Source organism: Cupressus sempervirens, chromosome 9 (assembly GCF_028749045.1).
Source record: "Cupressus sempervirens isolate cs-2001-9-10 chromosome 9, ASM2874904v1, whole genome shotgun sequence".
Classification (NCBI taxonomy): Eukaryota; Viridiplantae; Streptophyta; class Pinopsida; order Cupressales; family Cupressaceae; genus Cupressus; species Cupressus sempervirens.
Window position 1 is genome coordinate 698,704,767 of NC_143126.1, and position 21,857 is coordinate 698,726,623.

The following is a 21,857-nucleotide window of genomic DNA, read 5'->3' on the forward strand; positions in this document are numbered from 1 at the left end:
AGGAATTTTGGAGAGAGTTTTTGGAAGCAAATTTCAGAAGGAGAATTCTAGGAGAGATTTTAAGAAGAAAGTTATTGAAGAGGAGCGAGTTCTCTTACAGATTTTGGGGATTGCGTATTAGCATCAGGTTCAGGTAGGGTCTGGTATTTTGACCCCTAAATGATTTAAGAAATTTAATATGTTCTGTCTACTTCATGATTGTAAGAATCTTGTCTTCTTGAATGTATCATTTCTTCGTTCTGGATCTTTTGCTATTCGATTTCATTTGTAATCTAGATTAAAAAACTATTTAGGAAAAATCCCATCTTGTAGATTAAAGAAAGTAGGATTAAAATTGGGAGGGTTCTAATTTAAAGATGAAATTCTAAATTTAAAAATAAAAATAAAAATAAATAAAATTGGATGGTTGGTAGTATTTTCTCTATTAGAGTTTAGAGGAAAATAATTTCAAAAATATATATATTAAAAATATATATTATTAAATTGTTTGATAATTTTGTTTACATATTTATAGTAAAATAAATAAAATTTATTTTAAAAGAAAATTATTTTAAATTACTATAATAACAAAGTTTCTTTTTATTATAAAAGTAAATTATATTTCACAAGAAATTGAGTAACAAATCATAACATATAACAAGTTTTATTAAAATTAATTAAAATTAAATAATAATAAAATATATATACTTACCCCCCCCCCTTCTTACCTATCGGCCCGCGTGTCGCAGCAGGTACTGCTGCGCAGCAGTACTGTTGTGACAGCAGGTACTGCTGATGCACCAGTACCCTGCGTAGCAGTCACTGCGCTGCAATTAAGCCGCAGGTAGCGATTATTAAATCGCTTTGTTAGTTTTGTTTTATAAAAACAAAACTTAAACATATGATGCCGAGCCATATTTTATTGGCATTCGATTTTTATTAAACTGAAAGTAGTTTTTTGTTATATAATAAGTTTTAAATTAATTTCATATTAATGTTATTGATAGATTTAAATGTTAAATTTTATTAATATTTATATAATGATTATAAATGTAATTTTTATTTAAATAACATTAGGTAATTTTTAATTAAGAATGATGTATAATAATAATAATAAATAAATAAATAAAAATTAAAAAAATAAATAAATAAATAAAATAAAATAAAAATAAAAATGACTTTTAATCTTGAGAGTAATCTTATAATTATAAATAAATAATTGGGTTTAAGCATAAGGGTAATAATGAGAAACTTCTACACTAAAAACGTACATTGAAACATGAATTGAACTTTAACTTAAACCCTTGTGTGTTTTCTGAAAATGTATCCAACTATGAACTGTCTTGTACTGTTATGTTTTCTTTATGCTATTATGGTTGGGGTTTTGGAGTTGATTAGGTTGACCAGTTTAGGTTGTTACCAGAGGCTTGGAGATTATACGATTGTTGTATTATGATGATTTGTTCTTGATCTTTTAAACCCAACCATGGCAATGTGATGGAGTGCTCTATGAGGGATGTTTTACTGTTTGTTATTGCTTTTTAGTTTCCTTGTGTGAAGCTGAAGTGTATGTATATAAGATACCTGACTTAACCATTTTTGAGTCTCGATCAGTTATATTTGATAACCATTTTTGAGTCTCGATTAGTTATATTTGATAACCATCTTTGAGTCATCGATCAGTTATATTTGATAACCATTTTTGAGTCATCGATCAGTTATACTTGGATTGCTTTTGGGTCGCTTGAGAGGACTGAAGTGTTTGTTATGTTCTTGGATTATTATGATGGATGGTTAGATTTTATGATAGATGTTTTATCATTATGGATGTATGGATGTATCAGGTATGTTATTAGTTTCATTTATTTTACTGTACTTTGTATCATGGATTTGAGGATGATGTATCTTTATCTTTACATATGTATATTCTTTTAAGCCTTTCATACCCTGTGACATGTATAGTGGATGATTGAGCATTCCGAATTAAATTGCCAAGAGGCATTCGGAACAAATGTATATTATGGACATTGGACTTTCTGATTATTCTTTCATATGTATGTGGTAGTTGTTAGACTTAGAATTAATTAAATTTAAATGTGACTCAAAGTCTTGGGATCCTTAAGGAATGTAACTTGTGATGTATGTTTGTTGATGATTACATGTTATTGCTTCTGCTACTATGTGTTTGATGTGTATGTTATACATTCTTACTTTAAAATAAATAAATAAATGTTTAGCAAACTTAGTGAAACTCTAGGTTAATTCTTTTGGATCCCTTGGTGGGGCGTTATACTCTGGACAAAATCAACTTTGGGCTCGTATTATCACTCACAAATATTTTCATGGTGTTGATCCTTGCTCTGTTTCTGCACTTCCTCTTGAAGGTCGTGGCTCAATGGTTTGGCATACTTTGAAGACAGGTGTGATGTTGGTGAAGAGGGGTCTATTCTGGATATGTAAAGGAGGTTCTCAGGCTTTGTTTTGGTCTGATGCTTGGGATGGATTCCCTTCCATTTTATCCATATACCCTCATCTTCAGCCTCTTTGTGACTCTTTTCTTTCCGCTGGATGGGATAAAGTGGCTCATTACAAGACTCCTTATCAATTGGGACCTGTTGTTGGTTACAGATGGAAGCATTCCTCTGATTGGCCTCCTGGAGGTACAGACATGGATCGTCAGGAGCTTTCTCAAATTCTGGCCTCTAGAGAGTGTTCTTCTTTGCTTGGTCCAGATGTTTTGGCTTGGGGCGGTACCTTGTCTGGTAAATATCATGTCTCTGCTGGGTATCAGGAGATAACTAGACAATTATTTGGGGATGCTGAGGTCCCTTGGTGGAAGCAAGTTTGGAATAAAGTTTCTTGGTCCAAGTGCAATTTTTTCATGTGGATAGTGGCTCACAACCGTTGTCTTACCTGGGATAATCTTTGTAAATGTGGATTTCAGGGCCCCTCTTATTGTGTTTTGTGTGGTAATGGAGAGGAGTCTATCTCCCATCTGTTCTTCCATTGCTCCTATTCTACTCAGATATGGCACCTTTGGTGAAGCGCTTGGGGTTGCTCTTGTTGGCATGCTTCCTCTTTGCCTGAGTTTTGGGCCCACTTGGGTAGTGCTCCCTCCAAGTCTTCTTCACTCCATGCTGCTTGGATTGTTGGTCCATCTTTTATGCTTTGGCATATCTGGTTGGAGAGGAATCGTCGCATATTCCAAGATGTTCGGCTTGGTGTTTTAAAATCTTTGGTGGAAAATATCACATTCTCTTCAGGAAACTATTCTTGTGAAGTGTGAGCTTGATGGGGGTATGGATCCGGTTGATCTTGCTATCTGTAATCGCCTCAATTTTCATCTGCAGGATGGGGTTGCAGCTCATAGGTTTCCTTCTATGTCCAGGCAGCTTCACCATCAGAAGAAGGGTCGGGTTAACCGGGATGGGCACTGGACTCCTCCTCCCTGTGGAGTTCTGAAAATTAACACTGATGGTTCTTCCCGTGGGAATCCTGGTCCGGCTGGTATTGGCAGAGTGGCTCGTTGTAGTTCTGGGGATGTTAAATTTTTCTTCTCAGTTCATAAGGGTGATTATACTAACAATCTCATGGAAGCTCAGGCTATTTTATATGCTGTGGAACAGTGTTGCTTGCGGGGATGCAGTAAGATTATTTGTGAGTCTGATTCCCAAGTGGTGGTGAACATGCTTTCTTCGCAAGAGCTTGAGGATGTTAGTTGGCAGCTGGCCACTGTTGTTAAGTAGATTCTTTTCTTCTCTTCCTCTTTTCAGTTTATTAGGTTCATGTATATTCCTCGCGAATGGAATAGAACTACTAATTGTTTAGCCAAATGGGCTTCTAGTCATGATCCGGGTTGGAATATTAGGGATAGGGGGCAACTATCCTTTGAGATGGTGCAAGAATTTGATGATCTTGTTGCTCAGGATTGAGCTCCTTGTTGAGCTCTCCTTGTTGTATTCCTTTCTGTCTTAATAAATTTTTACCCCTCTTTTTGCAGATGATGGATAAATACCGAGTGAAACTATGGATTACATATTGGGGAGAATTGTGGATTAATACCAGAAATAGTGGTATCAAAATTGCTACCTGAGTTTTGACACTCATTCAACAACCTCATAAATATATGATCCACTACATTCCTCTTTATGGAAGCATCAATCGCCTCCTCCTTCCCAAATTGTCATCAAATAAATCCTTTTGGTCCTTCATTTGGTTGACAATCTGCCCATGCACTAAAGCGATTACCCAGTCATGCCTATTCTCCAAACCCCTGGGCACATTAAATCCCCTGCTGGTAGGAAACACTGGGAAAGTGTATGTCATCTTAGACCGGCTTAGATTGTGGTCAATGTGTTGCTCCACGTCTCTGCCGTTAGATGACTCTCCATTAGAAACCAATAAAATTCTCTGCAAATAACAAAGTGCAAAAAGAGGACAATCTCTATTACCCACCAATATGGGAGTGTCGGGCGGACCATCCACAATCCTGGGTACCAAGTCGTGCCAAGGTTGAATGACTTTGTCTACCACAACATGTAATTGTGTGCCAGGGATTCTGTTGGGTAAACCGTTGACATTAACCATCTTTGGTGTGAACCATACTCCATTGTGAGAGATTAAATCTCTAACACATCACATATCTCTAGTCTCCTCCTTCAGTGAATTATCTCCTTCCTCTGCCCCTTCAACAGTTCTCCCTTCATCTTCCTCTGCAGCAAATTTCACATCTGCCCTTTCACCATTTTTCATGGTGAACTTCTTATTTTCTCCATGCCATTTATAAATTAAAAAATGATCTTTTATTTTATTATTAAAATCAAATATATGAATTTACATTACAAAGTCATGTTTTTGCTCCTTATTCTTCCTTAGAAGTGAATGCATAAAATACTACTTCTTGTGGATATGAATGTTTGAATATGTCCTATTACTTCAACTTTCAACTTGTATTTATATCTTTTTCTTCTCAGAATGCGACCTTTCAAATAGAAAAGTTACTCTCTTTCAATACATAATGGAATCCTTGTATTTGATTCTAATCGCACCCTTTCAAAGATAATCACTACTAACTTTGTGGTTATCAGGCTTTTCTTCTTTGCTGTTAAATATTAATTGTTTTTAAGTTTCATATTTATTGCCTTTAGAGAAAATTTACATCACACAAAACTTTAATCAACTTTATATTACGCCTATACGTTGCGCAAATCATCTCTTTCTTCAGAATTATCCTTCAAAATCGTCTCTACCTTCACTGCAAGCATATCTAGGTGTACACAGTTGACTCCGCATATTACATTTGTGAAGGTATATAGTTTTCTTCTGTTGTCTTCAGATTGTTTTCGCTGGTACACAGATAGCGATTCAAACATATCCTCCTTTGTTCTCCATTCCATTAAAATCCGAGTTTCACTTTTAATGATATCAGGGTTTATGGTTCATTCGATATCACAATGTTTTCATTTGAAATACTCACAAATATTACTCCAGACGTCACCCATATGTTGACGTGTAGGGAGAATTGATTTATTCTTGACATAATATGTGAAATGCCTTCTTTCATATTCTCGCTCTATTCCAACGTCTTATCCTTCAGACTGCTAACTGGACTCGTTCTATGATTTTATTCATAGTTCCTTGCATTTGGTGGGCATCATACGTTTATCTAACATTCAAATACTTCATTGTCCAATTCCAAAGGCTATTCGCTTATCTATTCAATTGAATTTGCATCTTCTACACATCTCTGCGCACAGTTTGTCAGCATCCTTCAAACCATGAATAGAAGTTTGGCAATCTTCGAGCAAGGTTTTCCGGGCGGAAGTCTCACATAATAATCAATTTGTCTATTGTGAACTTGGATACAATATAACGTTTTTGGTTCTCTTCTTACATGGGCTCCAGGAGATTACGCTTTCACTTGCTTATTATTGCTGAAGAAAACCACTTAGTGCGACTGTGAGACTCAAGTCACAAGAAACATACACTTGCACCCAATAGACTTCACAAAAATTTAGACATTAATAGTGGCAGTAAAATAAATAATTGGTGACATACATCTCATCAAACATATTGTAGACTTGCTTATAAAAATTGCATTTAAGTATTGATGAAGCTGATGAGCGACTAACCAGTTGTAAGAAGATGTATTTCTAGATTTATAAAGCAATTGGCAATGAACTTTCAGATTGACAAATCAATCTCAGAGCTAACTTCCAGTAGTCATATTGAATAGATGACGGTGTGGGTATAGTGGAAGAAAATATACTAATGCAAAGCCATACAAAGTTCTGACTTTTTCCCAGTGAATTACAATACCAAATGTATACAGCTGTTTATTACTAAAATTATAGGGGGAGTAAAGGTGCCAAACTTATTCACTAAAATGGCTATCCAAGTCTATCACATTTTCCAAGCCCGTCATAGTGCCCAACATGTTGTCCAGCACTCAATTTCCAATCTGTGTAGTAATTCCAATTGCATCTAGAACATACCACAAACCATGTGTTGAATTTGTCAACGCTCTTATTCTGTTTGTCCTCACTCTATGCATAGTTATAGTTACTCTGCCTCTACTACTTGTCTGCAATCCACCAAAAGAGGGTTGTACAAGTTAAACTACCTTCATTTTTAGCCTGCCCAGGAGCATTAGAATAAGGCTTGTAAATTCTAGTCAAATTTAGTGATTAGAGAATAACAAGTGACCGAGACCCTCTTTCATACTCTTTCAGAAAGGAAGGAAATTACTACATGTAGAACAAGGTGCAAGGTGGAGTGATTTTGGTGATGGAAATAGAGGACACTAGAAACGGTTGGTAAAAAATCTACTGAATACTAACTAATTTCTCAAGAAAGAATTTTTTGGTGTCCATACCATTGATAACCACAACCATTTCAAATAAGGAAAAACCTCTATCTGTGGATATCCATTTCGTTTCTCTTTTCTACGTTCTACCAGGCATGCTTTGCAACCTTCCAAGTACACAACATGTCATTACAGCATAAGCTCAATCTAAGCATTGCCGGTAGAAGAGTAGCCATTCATTTTTATTCAGGTAGCCATGGAATGCCTTGGCCCCCTAATAGTGAAACAGGGGATGACTTAATTAGACTCCTACCAGAAAATAGGAAATCTAAACATTTTCTTCTTGCAATCAAATGTTGTTTCCCTATTTTGAGCGTCTCCAGCGGCTGTCTCAGACTACTTCAATCTATTGTCAATGAGAATGAAAAGAAAATCCAAATATTTGGGGGTGTTACTCTGCCGAGGAAAAATATTTTGCAGCACGTCAAATGAAACTGTTAGATACAAGATAAGATTTATTCATTTCTTGAGGTATATGCAAGAATGTAGAAACTTAGATAAGGCACATGGACTGTCTGCATGTTTAGGCTAGGATTGTATTCAACATTTGGGAAAAAATACATAATGGATTGTCTTCTCAAACAAGAATTTAAGATACAATGTAACATGTAATGCCCGAACAGAACCTGAATCACCAGCTGTTAAGTGTCTGCAAAATGGCAACTCCAAAACTTTAATTCTCACCCACCTTCCTCTGTAATTCAGTGCTCTCTTTCAAAGAATCTATAGTGCCTCCAGTTTGGCCACTGAGAATCTGCCAAGGCTGATATTGTACAACTGGTTGTTAAATCTCAATCAATTCTAGCTAGCAAACATTGTTTATAATTATAGCCTACTGTCAATACTCTGCAGAATATTGGCCCCAAGTTTTCTCCCTTTCAGACTTCTCTATATTTCTGCCTTCTCTTCTGTTGATAAGAGTGTTTCCTTTCTGGCAATCTGTATCGCCATATTTAGATCCAAGGAAATTGCATTTCAAAGATTTTTTTATTAATATTTACCTTTAAAAATATGCGACTTCATTAAAATAGAAGCAAAATTGAATATGAACGTCGGAAAATTTTGAAATCTGACCGGCTAGTTTCATTTGATTTAATCACAATTTGATGCATTGGCAATAGTTTATGCCATGTCTGGTAGGAACTAGAAATAGAAATCGACATCTTGCTGAGGAGATTTAGTATTTGTTTTCATAGCTAGAACTAAATCTATGTCCATTGGAGCACTCTTTTACCCAAAAGAAATCATATTTAAGTCTTTAATTATCCAAAAAGATGAAAGTGGTGCAAAGGATTAGGTTTTGAAAGAGCCTTGTCTCAACAAAAGTAGACATCTACCATACACTTTTACATCCTCTGCCATGGTTACATCAATTGATGTCATCTTCTTTCAACCTCTAAACACACACGCATAATGAACCTTTGGAAACAAAATTAAAATGTTAAAATTTCTTATTTTTGCAGTTTGCATATTGGGATGTATTGAAATGTGTAGCTCATTATATGAGTTGTTCAGTTTTCATTTTTTTATTTTTCTAATGATTTAGGAAGGTGCCTGAAAAATAAACTTAAATTTTAAAATTTTCAATTAATCCAAGTGTTGTCGTTAATTATCTGTGATTTCTTTTTATTTGAATTTTTATTTTGTTTTTTATTGCTGATGCAACTCACCTCATTTAGCATCTCTAATTTCTTTGGCAACCTCTTGACTCATCTGCATCAAATTATCATGGAATATTTTGATTAACAGGGATGCAGTAAAATCAGCAGCAGATGCAACCCTATAATTATATGGAGATGGAGCATATCCCAAAGATCCATAGCATACAACACCAAGAACAGAGGCAGTAATAGTAGACCTAACAACAGCAATAGAAAAGCTAGCAGATCATCCAGTTGGTTAGTTCCATTTCCAGATCTAGATCCAGAAGCAAGAGAACTATATCCAGTAGTAGTCGATCTGGCAAAGGCAAGTTACAGGCAAAGGCCAAGGAGGGCCCTAACTATCCTATCTCAGTGTAGGCAGGTACAGTTGAAGCATCTAGATCCGTTCATAAAAAATCCCACTCTATAGATATATATATGCCCTTTAGATTAGTAGGGGCAGTGCTAGTAGATCCAGGAGAGAACTGTTCAAGATCCCTTTCATACTGAGAGCTTGTTAGCCCCCTACCCTAAACATGATCCCCAGCTCGTCATTCCCCTTCTCTTCTACCAAATTCTTATCTTCCAAAAGGCATTGAATGCTCAGCTGGATGAATAAATCTCCAATTCATATGAAGGGTTTGAGGTTTCATCAGTGTAGGAGAAAATGGGGTGATGATCATTCTCGTTCAAGTGGGAGAGCAAGTATCTGTCTTTGGCACTAGTAAGGTTCTTTCTGACTACTTCTAAAACCTATTGTTGATAAAAAATACGTTTATAGATTTACTTCGCATTTGATCCCTAGATTTAGGTTAGTAAGAAAGCTGCGACATGATTCTTTTAATTCTTAAGTACATGACTTCTTTATCTACTCCAACTATATTTCTCTTATCTGGTTAATGTAGTGACTCATTTATGCTTAGGTAGGTGCATTCAAATTAATTCTCCCTATCTCTTCTCTCCCATTTGAAAGGCTATATGGTCTCATGGAACTCTAGCTTTCTATTACATCCAGATACATTAGATGGACAATTACCAAATCCTCTGCTTCGAGCAGTCATGAAACCAATAAACCCTCCTGCATATAACTATATAATATGCTTTTATAGGAGAGAACATTAAAATTTATAGATAGATAAAAATGAATATTGGGGGTATAATAAGGTGTCTTCCAATTTTCATGATAGATAAAAATGAAAATTTAGGGGCATTATGCAAAATTCTTTTGAATGTAGGTATCTCAAGACATTTTCAGTCCTATGTAGCTACCATGTATCACGCAAAGTTTGGATCAGGTTTGGTATTCTCAATACTAGTGTACTCTTCTATTATATCTATTAGTTTGATATTAACAACCCTGTCCATAGAAGCCTGTGCATTATACCAAAAGTAAAAATTCCAGGCTTAGACATATTAGTAAGGTCTTTTTCCCAGATCTGGTACACTAACAATTGCATTTAATACATGAGATTTAGCGCAATTTTGTATAATCATATATACATGGGCTGTATGATTGGAAGTTTTCTTTGAACCTTTACCATGCAAGTTTATGGTAAATATTTCAAAACTTTTGTTAGAGACTCCACAAATAGAAGCTCTGCATATTCAATCTAAATTATAACGCTTGAAGCCATTATCAACTTCGGTCTTCATTGGATGGTTCCTCATACACTAGGTAAAGAGTTCACTTCCCTGTCTCTCCCACTAGTAGAGGGAAACCTGAGAGAAGTTCATTACAAGAGTATAGTGTTGCGGGAAAGTTATTTGTGTGTATGGATTACACATTAAATCAATCTGATTCTATATAAATTTTAAACTTTTCAGTTTGTATTTTATCTAGTAAATATATTAGACAACCTTCTGAAATAATTTCTATTGTACATGGTGTAATTGACAGCTAGTTGTTTCATAACAGAAAAGAAAAGCGGAACCCAAAAAAAAAATGAGGTGTCAGTGAGGGAATATAATAGAATGGTTTTCCCAAAGTGCTCAATCTATTTTTATTTATACATATCGACTGCGAATTGAATCTGGTGTTAGCTTCCTTGCAAAGAATGATGATGACATTGTGTTTGACGTATGTCTTATTCAACAAACAAGCTACAAAGGTATGCATAGTCTGCAACTATCATTAAAATAGTTAGTTATTTATTTATTCCATTAAATTTATGTCATAGATACCACATAAAACATAGAAGCTTACATTAATAATTTGGTAAAATAACAAACACAACATAATTTTTCTTTTCTCTACCATTCTAAAAACAAAGTATACTCTGTCAAAACAGAGAATTCAGTTTTCCTTTCATGGTGATCATTGGGTGGGTTATATTGCTGTTCAATATTTTTTTGTAATATTCCTTTCTCTACTCTTGATTTCTCTCTGCTTTAATAAAATCTATAGGTTTGAGTGTGAATAAATAGGTTAGGTTCAACTATATTATATATTAGATGATACATGGTCATTTCTAGATTCTTTCTCTTTAACAAATAGCATGATCTGGAAAATTGTTGAATAATTAACTTGTCTTTTCAGTCTTTTTGTATTTTCCTTCAAATTATCATCAAATTTACACTTACATAGTCTGAAACAACTTAAATCTACAGATGTTCTGATTTGATATGACACAATTGTTTTGTAGTTTCTTGTAAAGTTAACATAATAATAAAAGCCAATAGTTTTAATGGAGGAAGTTCGTTAAACCATATTTTTAGCATGCATATACATACAAAGGATATGAGAGTTAACAATAAAAATTATGTTTCTACTTGCTTCTTGGAGCCTCTCTCTTTGTACAAAATGTGAATTTAAAATTATGTAGAAATCTCTAGAGTGCTTCCTTTCTTGAAGCTTCTCAAGAACCCTTTAGAAATATGTATGAGCTCTATAAATAGAGCATTCCTCTCAGCTGTAATAACATGAAGAAACTTTATAGCTCTTTGATATATTTGAGTCTTGTTTTTTGCTGCTCCGTTTTTTAAGCTCTGTTTTTATGCTCTATTTTCATTCTTTGTGTTGCTGTTTTAATTCATCATGGTATCAGAGCATTTTCAGTTCTTTGGGCTGTGAATATATGATGCTTTTGGAATGAATATATGTGTTTTTCTTGTGTGAATCTTTACATTTGCAGGCTGTAACTAAGGAGTGAACAGCAGTTTGGTTTGGACAAAAAAACACTACATCAAAGGAAGGATATTGCAGCAAAAGAAAAGGTTTTTTCTTCAACAAATTGGTGAGATTTTTTCAGTTTCAAGCTTGGGTGTTCAAGTTTTTAAATATCTTTCATTCTCATCCAAAAAAAAGGGAGAGAATTTAACAATGGAATCACTTGGTGTGACTTTGCCTACAGTTAAATTAAATGAAAAAAATTATTATGATTGGGTATCTCATGTTGAAATCACTCTAACCCTTCAAAATTGTTATGATATTGTGACTGGTAGTGAACAAAGGCCTACAAATTCAGGAAATGATCAAGATAATTGGGATAAAAGGGACAAGAGGGCAGCAGCACTAATCAAGCTTACACTTTCAGAAGAAGTTTTTTCAGAAGTTCGTAATGAGAGAAGTGGAGTCAAAGTTTGGGAGATTTTGAAAGATTTATATCAAAATTCAGGTGATGTATGGATCTTATCTCTCACAACTGAATTATACAATTTGAAATTGTCAAGCTCACAAGAGATAGTCCCACATTTAAGTAAGTTAAAGGAAAAGAAAAATGAGCTTGCTTCTCTTGGAAAAGATATAGATGATAAAGATTTTGTGCAAATTATATTACAAAGTCTTCCAGGATCTTATCAATCATTTATAAGGGGTTTAGATACTGTAGATAAATTAAAAAGTATTAAATCAGAAGAATTGTGTGCTAAGTTGGTTCAAGAAGAGAAAAGACAAGTTAAAGAAAAAGAATCATTTGATGGTGAATCTCAAGCATTTGTAATAAAAGGAAAACAATATTATAAAAAGTCACAAGAAAATGAATCTAAAGAAAGAAATTGGAAGAATGAAAATAAGAGTATTTCATATATAGATCATAATAGAAGTAAATGGAAATGTCATTATTGTGGCAAAATGGGTCATAAGGCAAATGAATGTTTCAAGAAGAAAAGAGATGTAGAAAAGAAAGTAAATAATTATCCAAAATTAGGAGATTATAAAAGAAATGCATTTTGTGTTGCACTTAAAGAAAATAATACTTTCAAAGAAGATTGGGTTATTGATTCTGGTGCTACACAACACATGTCTCATAATGAGAATCAATTTGAATCAATAAGTGAAAATAATATAGAGAAAATATATTTGGGGGATAATAGTGCTTTAGAAGTTAAAGGGACTGGTAATGTCAAAGTTGATAATGGTTTGTTCAAAAATGTGAAATTAGTTCCTGAATTAAAAACAAATCTGCTTTCAGTATCTCAAATTGCAAGTCAAGGACATAAAATAGAATTCTACAGTGATAAGTGTTTAATCAAGGATGTCAATGATAATTATAGAGTCATTGCAATTGGTAAAATGGAGAATGGATTATATAAATTTCAAGAATTTACTTCTAAATGTGGAGATAAACATATGTGTGCTATTGCCCAATATGATGATATGAGCAGGTTATGGCATTACCGTTTGGGGCACATCAATTTTCAAAGTCTCAAGCTTATGGAGAAATTACAAATGGTACATGGGCTGCCAAAGATATCATTAAGCCCTAAGGTGTGTGAAGGATGTGCAATGGGAAAACAACATGTGGAAAGTTTCCCTCAAGGTAAATCATGGAGAGCAAAAACTCCTCTACATTTAGTCCATAGTGATGTAATGGATCCTTTCAAAACATCATCAATTGGAGGATCAAGGTATGCCCTCATTTTTATAGATGATTATAGTAGAAGAATTTCGGTGTATTTTCTACAAAAGAAAGATGAAGTGTTTCAAAAGTTTAAAGAGTTTAAAGCTTTGACTGAAAAACAAAGTGGAAAGTACTTAAAGATACTAAGAACTGATAGAGGGACTGAATACATGAATAAAGCTCTTTTAGATTTTTGTAAAGAACATGGCATTAAAAAGGAATCAACTGTCTCTTATTCACCCCAACAAAATGGTGTTGCTGAAAGGAAAAATAGAACTATAATAGAAATGGCTAGGTGCATGCTTCATTCTAGAAATCTAGAAGCCAAATTTTGGGCTGAAGCAGTTCATACTGCCGTATATATCTTGAATAGAACACCTACTAAGGCATTTTTGAACATAACACCAGAAGAGGCATGGAGTGGAAGAAAGCCTACAGTATCTCATTTTAAAAATTTTGGTTGTAAAGCATATGCTCACATTCCTGATGAAAGGAGGAGCAAACTTGAAAGGAAAAGCGAGAAGTGCATAATGGTTGGATATAGTGAGGAATCGAAAGGATATAGGTTATACAATCTTAGAACTAATGAAATCTCTATTAAAAGAAATGTATGGTTTGATGAAGATGTTAAGAATGATAATTCTCCAACATTATCTTTCTTTCCAATTTTGATTGATGAAGAAAATCCTACTTCTACCAATAGTCAAAGTCAAGGTGTGCAAACCACTACATGGGATGAGACTCAAGTTGAAGAATCAAATGAAAGTGATAATGAAAATCCAAAGAAATTTAGAAGCATCAAAGAAATTTATCAAGAAGGTCCTAGATATATATTTGCTAACTATGCTCTTATGACTAAGGTGATGCAGGTTGACACTCCAAACACATATGAAGAAGCAAAAGGAAAAGAAGAATGGGAAGCAGCTATGCAAGAAGAATACAATTCTTTGATGAAGAATGGAACATGGGTACTAACAACACTTCCAGAAGGCAAAAATGTGGTTGGTTGCAAGTGGACCTATAGAACCAAATTCACATCAGATGGAGCTATTGAAAAATACAAAGCAAGGTTAGTGGCTAAAGGTTTCTCACAAGAAGAAGGTATAGACTATACTGAAACCTTTGCTCCAGTAGCTAAGATGACTTCCATTCGTACAATAGTTGCTTTAGCTACAAAGTTTGGTTGGAAAATTTTTCAAATGGATGTAAAAAGTGCATTTTTGCATGGTGACTTAAAAGAAGAAATTTATATGCAACAACCACTAGGATTTATTAAGTATGGAGAAGAGAATTTGGTGTGTAGATTAAGAAAATCACTCTATGGTCTCAAACAAGCACCAAGGGAATGGTACTCAAAAATTGATAAGTACTTCCTAGAAGTTGGATTTAAAATAAGTAATGCTGATCCAGATGTGTATGTAAAATATTGTGATAATAAGGTTGTTATCATTGTATTGTATGTGGATGACTTGATTATTACAGGAGATCACACACATGATATTGAGATAACTAAAAATCAACTCAAACAAGCTTTCGAAATAACTGACTTAGGACTAATGCACTATTTTTTGGGTATGCAAGTATGGCAAGAAGAAGGAAGAATCATGCTCTCTCAAACTAAATATGCTCTTGATGTACTTTAAAAATTCAATATGAGTGATTGTAAACCATGTAATACACCATGTGAAATAGGAGTAAAGTTAGGTGCTAACTCTACTCAAAAGAAAGTGGATGGAAAATTATATAGGTAGCTTGTTGGAAATCTTTTGTATCTTACTATAACTAGACCAGATATTGCATATGCAGTTGGTATTGTATCGAGATACATGGCAGATCCACACATTGAACATTGGAAAGCGGCTAAAAGAATATTAAGATATATTAAGGGTACTTACCAGCTTGGCATCGAATACAAATATGGAGGAGAACCTACTTTAGTTGGATATACGTATTCTGATTATGCAGGTGACATTGATGATAGAAAGTCAACTTCAAGATATATCTTCCATCTTGGATCGGGACCGATTTCGTGGAGTAGCAAGAAGCAATCAACAGTGTCACTCTCATCTACAGAAGTTGAATATATTGGTTTATCAAAGGCATCTCAAGAAGCATTATGGCTTAGGAGGTTACTTGAAGAATTGCATCATCCACAAGACTCTCCAACAACAATATTTTGTGATAATCAAAGTACTATCAAGCTAGCAAAAAATCCGGTATATCATGCAAGGTCCAAGCATATAGAAGTGCATCATCATTTTGTTCGAGATCTAATTGAAAGACAAGAGGTGGAGCTTCAATTTTGCAGAACAGAAGATCAACTTACTGATATATTTACAAAAGCATTGTCTATTGTAAAATCTACGAAATTTAGAGATCTATTGCAACTCAAAGATGTTCCTACTCTCTCCAAATAAACATTATGGGGGGGTGTTAAAAATAATGTTTATTATAGTAGTTGGGCATTTAATGCACAGTCCAAAACTTTCTACTTGCTTCTTGGAGCCTCTCTCTTTGTGCAAAATGTGAATTTAAAATTATGTAGAAATCTCTAGAATGCTTCCTTTCTTGAAGCTTCTCAAGAACCCTCTAGAAATATGTATGAGCTCTATACATAGAGCATTCCTCTCAGCTGTAATAACATGAAGAAACTTTATAGCTCTTTGATATATTTGAGTCTTGTTTTTTGCTGCTCTGTTTTTTAAGCTCTGTTTTTATGCTCTGTTTTCATTCTTTGTGCTACTGTTTTAATTCATCATACCTCGAGTACAAAAGCATGTAGGCACCTTCTTCCATTACAGTATCAATCACCACAGGCTGTACCCGTCAGTCAAAGTTGGGAATTAATGCAAGACCAGATTTTTTTTATGAATATGGACAACGGAAAGTGATAAAAATTGTACTAGTTTAATCCCTCGCATTAAAGTCTAGTTATTTTAGATGTTCACCTTTTGCAACTAGCATGGTGTCACATTTAAGAAAATAAAATTTGATACTCGTGCACATTGCAGAGAATAAAATGTCTATAAATATATCAATAGTTTTAATTTGAGAGTAAAAACCTTGGTGTCATCAATTTTGTACCAGGTCCCGTGCAAATACTTCACATAACATACATAATGCCCAAAAAAGGAAGCATTCCACATATCTAAATGCACTATTACAGCATATAGCATATATAACGGTGGTTTTTCGGCAGTTCCACTCGTATAGGGTGACATGTCTAGGAATTGTGGGAAAGTAATATGTTTGTTTAGTTTACTAAAATTGTGGGAAAGTAACAATCTAATTTGACCAGTCTTGATTTTGTTTGAGATTCTAAATCTGACATTAAATTCGATTAGATCAGATAGTTTTAAGGTTGTGAGATAATTGAATTTCAAATTTCTTTAGGCTTTAACTCCATTCTGCCATAAGGAAATGCCAGATTGATAAGCCCTTGGTACTGGACTGTGTGCTGGACAGAGCAACCTAGCATAAATGAATGTGGCACATTATGAATTTTCTTGTGTAGTGTTGGATAGTTGTGTTTACGCAATTGGAGGTCACGGAGGGAATGGTGAAAATCATTCAAGTGTCTCCAGCAAACAAGAACTTTTTATAGCTAATCAAGTTTTCAAATAATGTAACTAGTCTCCTGAATTCAGTAATAGAGATATTAATCTAGGTCCTGCTCTCACAGGTGCACCCTAAATTGTTTCAGAACACTATTTTCTGGAATACGGTGAAGAGTATTCCATTGGAGGTCATCACAATCCCTTTGGACTTGATTCTTGCTTGAATTCATAGTTTATATTGGTCTCAATGTGTTATTCATGTTGAAAATAAACTGACAATACAAATGATAAATGTTGAGTTTGAAATTTGAAGACACTGAATGCCAGTGGAAATATCATATTATCAAGAGATAATATTTGCTCTTCTGATCTTACTAACTTTGTGAAGAATGCATCTGGAGTGAATCCATTTTGGGTATTCTATATTATGTATTTCTAATAAATTGATGACTAAATAGCAGTTTTATAGACATGTTCTTTCATGTTAAGTATAATTTTTTATCATTGTGAATTGGAATTTTACTCACTTATTTGAGACTTATAGACTCTTATCATTATTGATAATTATGTGTTTGCTTTAATCACTAGTTTCTTATTCTTGGGGACCACTCCCTTTATATTATAAGGTGAAAAAATTTACGAAAGCTGAGGAAAGATTCTTATATACAAAAGTAGTTCATAGGTGGAAAACATACTCAAACAAGTTATTGGTAATAAGTGATGGCATCATGATACTTTATAATTGTTTTTTATATTTGTCTATGCAAGTTCACCGATTTCAAAATGAAGCTTTAGAGAAGTACCTAAAAATTATTTTGTTTCATGGTTCCCAAGGCCTTAGAAAACACAAGCTAGATCGAGGGGAGATGTTAGCCATTAGTCATGAACATGAAGCAAGTTCTTTTTAATCTCAGAATGTTTGATCAATAGCTTCTGTCCCTGCACTTTTTAATAACAATAGCTAACTTGATTCTCAGAATCGTTGATTGGTTTCTGGAAGATGTTATCTGCCACAAGACATAATTGATTTGTATGCTATTACTTAATAAACCATCATGCATCTCCATTTTGAAGAAATCTACAACTAATGCTTTGGGGTTTGTATTTGTTTATTTGTGTACTGTAAATGCTCATTATTTTTTAGCATGATACGTTAGTGAGTAAATCCTGGGGTTTTATGCCATCTCTATTTTAGTGGCATATTTGGTGACATTGTCATAATATATGACTTTGCTGATCATCATCAATATTAACTATAAACATAGTTGATTGCCATTCAAGGCAGTGCACTTCTATAGACCATCAAATAATAATCTCTTGCAATTGACAATGGTATTATTAATCAGTGCTAACACCTCCATTGTACTATCATGTTGCTTTTTACAATACAGTTTCCTTTCATGAGATATCATTAGTATTCATTATATTAATGTTTCTTTTATTGCTGATGACTTCTTTTGATTTAGGACTGCTCAATGAGTGCATTAACTCCTATACTTACACTTTACCACTACAATAACATGTTGCCCTAGTGCTATCATCACTGATGCAGCAATGACTTCATTGTATTTCATAAGCTTACTGCTATAGCATTTCCTTAACATATTTCTCAAACTAATATTTATATTGATCTATGGTTAGACCCATAATTCTTTTTGGTGCGGTGGTTTGGGGACTGTCTCTACTTGATTATGATTGGGTCTTGATCGAGATGGTTGATTTACCATCTCAGAGGCTTTGCAGACTTGGCTGAGGGCTGACTCAAATACTTGTACCTTTTTTACCATTCCTTTGTAGACATTGCTAGCTCAGCGGGGATGGCTAAGGCTCATTCTTGGTATACCCAGCCCACTATCTTATTGAGCTTGATCAGGATTGACATCCATCATCTTTCCCCATATGAGTTCTCCTTGGATGCTCCCACCCATCTCCTCCCTTCTTGGTAGGAGTTGAATGGACATGTCAGACTCGACATTTTCAGGCAGGACATCCTTAGGACTTAGATGAGCCCTCCTGGTGGGTTATGCCCTTAGACTGCCTTCTACTTGTAGCACTTTCTAGTGACCTATGATGGCATTACCATTCGTCACTCTTACTTGAGTTGACGTTGGAGCCATTCCTTCTACATCGCCTTGGGGTCTTTTAGAGTTGGGTCACTTTGACTTTGTTGCCAGAGTGATCACCACCTGACCAGAGAGGAACAAGTGTGTTGTCTTTGCACCATATCAAAGATAGAGATTGAGACCCACTTTATCTTTAGGCGCCCCCATCTATTATGAGATTACAGGCATGTTCCATTGCCTATTTAGGGATTGCAAATCCCTTTCAACATCATCCACACCTCTCGTACTTTGATCATATAAAATCTCTAGATGTCTTTGCAGAGATTGTTCCTAGTCTTTGAAGTAATTCTTCCAACATTCTTTCAATAAAGTCTATTCTTTCCTCATATAGTTCTAAAATCTTGACCGAGGAGCTTCTCATAACACAGGAGACCATCATTTCATAATGAAAGGTGTGATAAGTTCCTCATGTTCCCAATCAATGAGGAATATCCCTAACTAAGCTTATTATGATCTATCTAGAAAAAATACAATGTCAAGCCTTAAAATTCTTGTATCACACCCCATAAATCCCATCAACAAGCTTTCAAGGTTATGCCAAGCTGTAGTGGCTAGGAATGTCTCCTCTTCTAGCCCAATAAACTTTGTGCCCAACAATCACTTGAATAGGTAAATGCTCTCTTGGAGTTGTTTGGAGTTTGGTAGATTCATAGGTAGTGAGCTCTCCAATGCAAAGACTTCCATACGATGGGCCACATAATATCTTCTCAAGAATACTGGTCACCTAGGCACCATATTTGTTAAGGTATTCTAGGAGGCTCATTCACACTTTCATTGTGGTAAATTTTTAACAGCTTCATGAATTCAATCTTACTAAATCGTATTTTTGTTGAGTAGCTCATCAACCCCCCTATTCTAGATTTTTGATTTCGCTAATAAGCACAAAGGACCTTACAGTAACTTGCTTGAGTTTGCAATCTGTCCATTCTATTTCTCTTCTTCGGGGTTAGAGGTAAAAGTAAATAAATGTGGTATGCTTTTAGATTATACTGCAGCAAAATATTAGTTGAATTGATTTTCTTGGGTGTTCTCTTAGGATGAAGTTTTGCGGGGAGCTAGGTGGATATATGAAGCAATAAAAAGTGACAAATATTTGATCTACATTCAAGAAAATAGCTAGAGTTTCAGAGCTCATGGATCAGACAATATATTTGGGTAGATCAATTAACATGTTGGAACCAGAGTGATTTTATCAAAGGTACAAAAAATTGAAGTTGTGGGTACTAATTTATTTCAAGTTTTCATTTTTGGTATTTTCTGTCTTATATTATTTAAAATAAAGCTAAGTAGATGCTTTACTACAAATTATTTTCATGGATTGACTACAATTGGGTATGCATTGTTTTGTGTAGGAATTCTTGATCGGGAAAGTCCTCTTCAAGACTACAAATATCACACTGATAACTTTATCTTCTCTACCGTGCCTAGAACATCAGCTTTTGGAACTAAATACACACCAGGTTAGTAAAAAATTACTTTATTTGATTGAATGGATTCTACTGTTGTGATAGAGACCCAAAAACCATAAACTAGTGTTTATAGCCTGTCAAAACCATTCACATACATCGGCCTCCAAATAGGAATGGTAATGCTAGACTTAAACTAGCGAGTTTTTGGTATAAACTGCTCATGGTTTTAATTCCTTGTGCATCTAGAGAGATTTGATGTAGCTTGCAAAAACTAACTTATATTATAATGGCATCAATTTGTAATATATTGAAATCTAAAATTTGTCTTTGACAATGATTCACTTTTCCGTAATCAATGATGAATCCAAATAAGAAACACAATCCCTGTCTTTCTTTAGCCATACATTATTCTTCTTCCAGTCTTGTATTTTTTTTTGGTATGCATTCTTTTATCTTTTTTTTTCCCTCTGTTTTTATCTTCCCACACACTTATTAGTCCGTAGGCACTGGGTTATTTTCCCTCTTATTGCACCCTTCTTAGCTATTTTCTTCCTCCTCACATAACCTTGTCTTTACCCACAACCCCACATCTCTTTCTTGTCAACAACAACCTCCCTAATTTCCAATGCACTTCCCTCTTTTATTAAAACTGAATGCAACTCCCTCTTTTTAAAAAATTTCTTCCATTCAACTTCCCTAAGGAGATTCAACTTCTACTTGATGCATATTGTCATGTTTAGAATTGGAGTTGAATGGTCTTGGAATGTAGTGATTTACAATTGATTTGATAAATTAGTTACTTTTAACGGCTTTCATTCTTGGCATAAATGGTGATGACAAATGGTTGACATGCCTATCTTTGCTTCCACATTAGGTGTACATGTGTACTAGATCAGCTGTAGCTAAAATCTCTTTGTTGTTGTATGTGCATACCCATTTTCAAAGCCTCAGGTCAACACATGTAGAGAACATACATGTAAAGGTTTTTAAATTAGAATTCAATTTTTTCTAAACTATCAAAAGCTTTTAATCAACATTTGAAATCATGCTTTATAGTCTACAATTAAAAAAGTTCCAAGTCCCATCCAATTTGTTCAAATATTTGTGTGATGAGCGAGCAACCTTGAGTGCGAGATTTGAATGTGCCAAACCTAGCATCGTCTATCCAAATGCAAGTCCAACTCACCACCAATGTTCCTACTCATTGAATTAATTTGTTTTGCTCCCTTCCTGTAGGTCATATTTGCAAAACCCTAAGACTAGTAATTTTCCTTATTTTAAAAGGTGCTAGCTCAATGGACGAGCACCTGCATTAAAAACAGGGGACGGTGGTTCGAATCCATTGTGCCTTAACATGAATTAATTAATTATATTTTAGTTTATATTAAATGATATGATTTTTTAAATTTATTAGTTTATACCACCTTCTATCTAATCATCTTA

General features: G+C 34.4%; 1 long non-coding RNA gene across 1 annotated transcript; it reads left to right on the forward strand.

The window, feature by feature from the left end:
• The first annotated feature begins 8,330 nt into the window (after window positions 1-8,330).
• LOC149540642 (uncharacterized) lies at window positions 8,331-20,178 on the forward strand. Its single transcript, XR_016356033.1, has 3 exons — window positions 8,331-9,211; window positions 10,385-10,595; window positions 20,042-20,178. It is a non-coding gene; the product is annotated as an uncharacterized LOC149540642 (long non-coding RNA).
• Window positions 20,179-21,857: the final 1,679 nt, after the last annotated feature.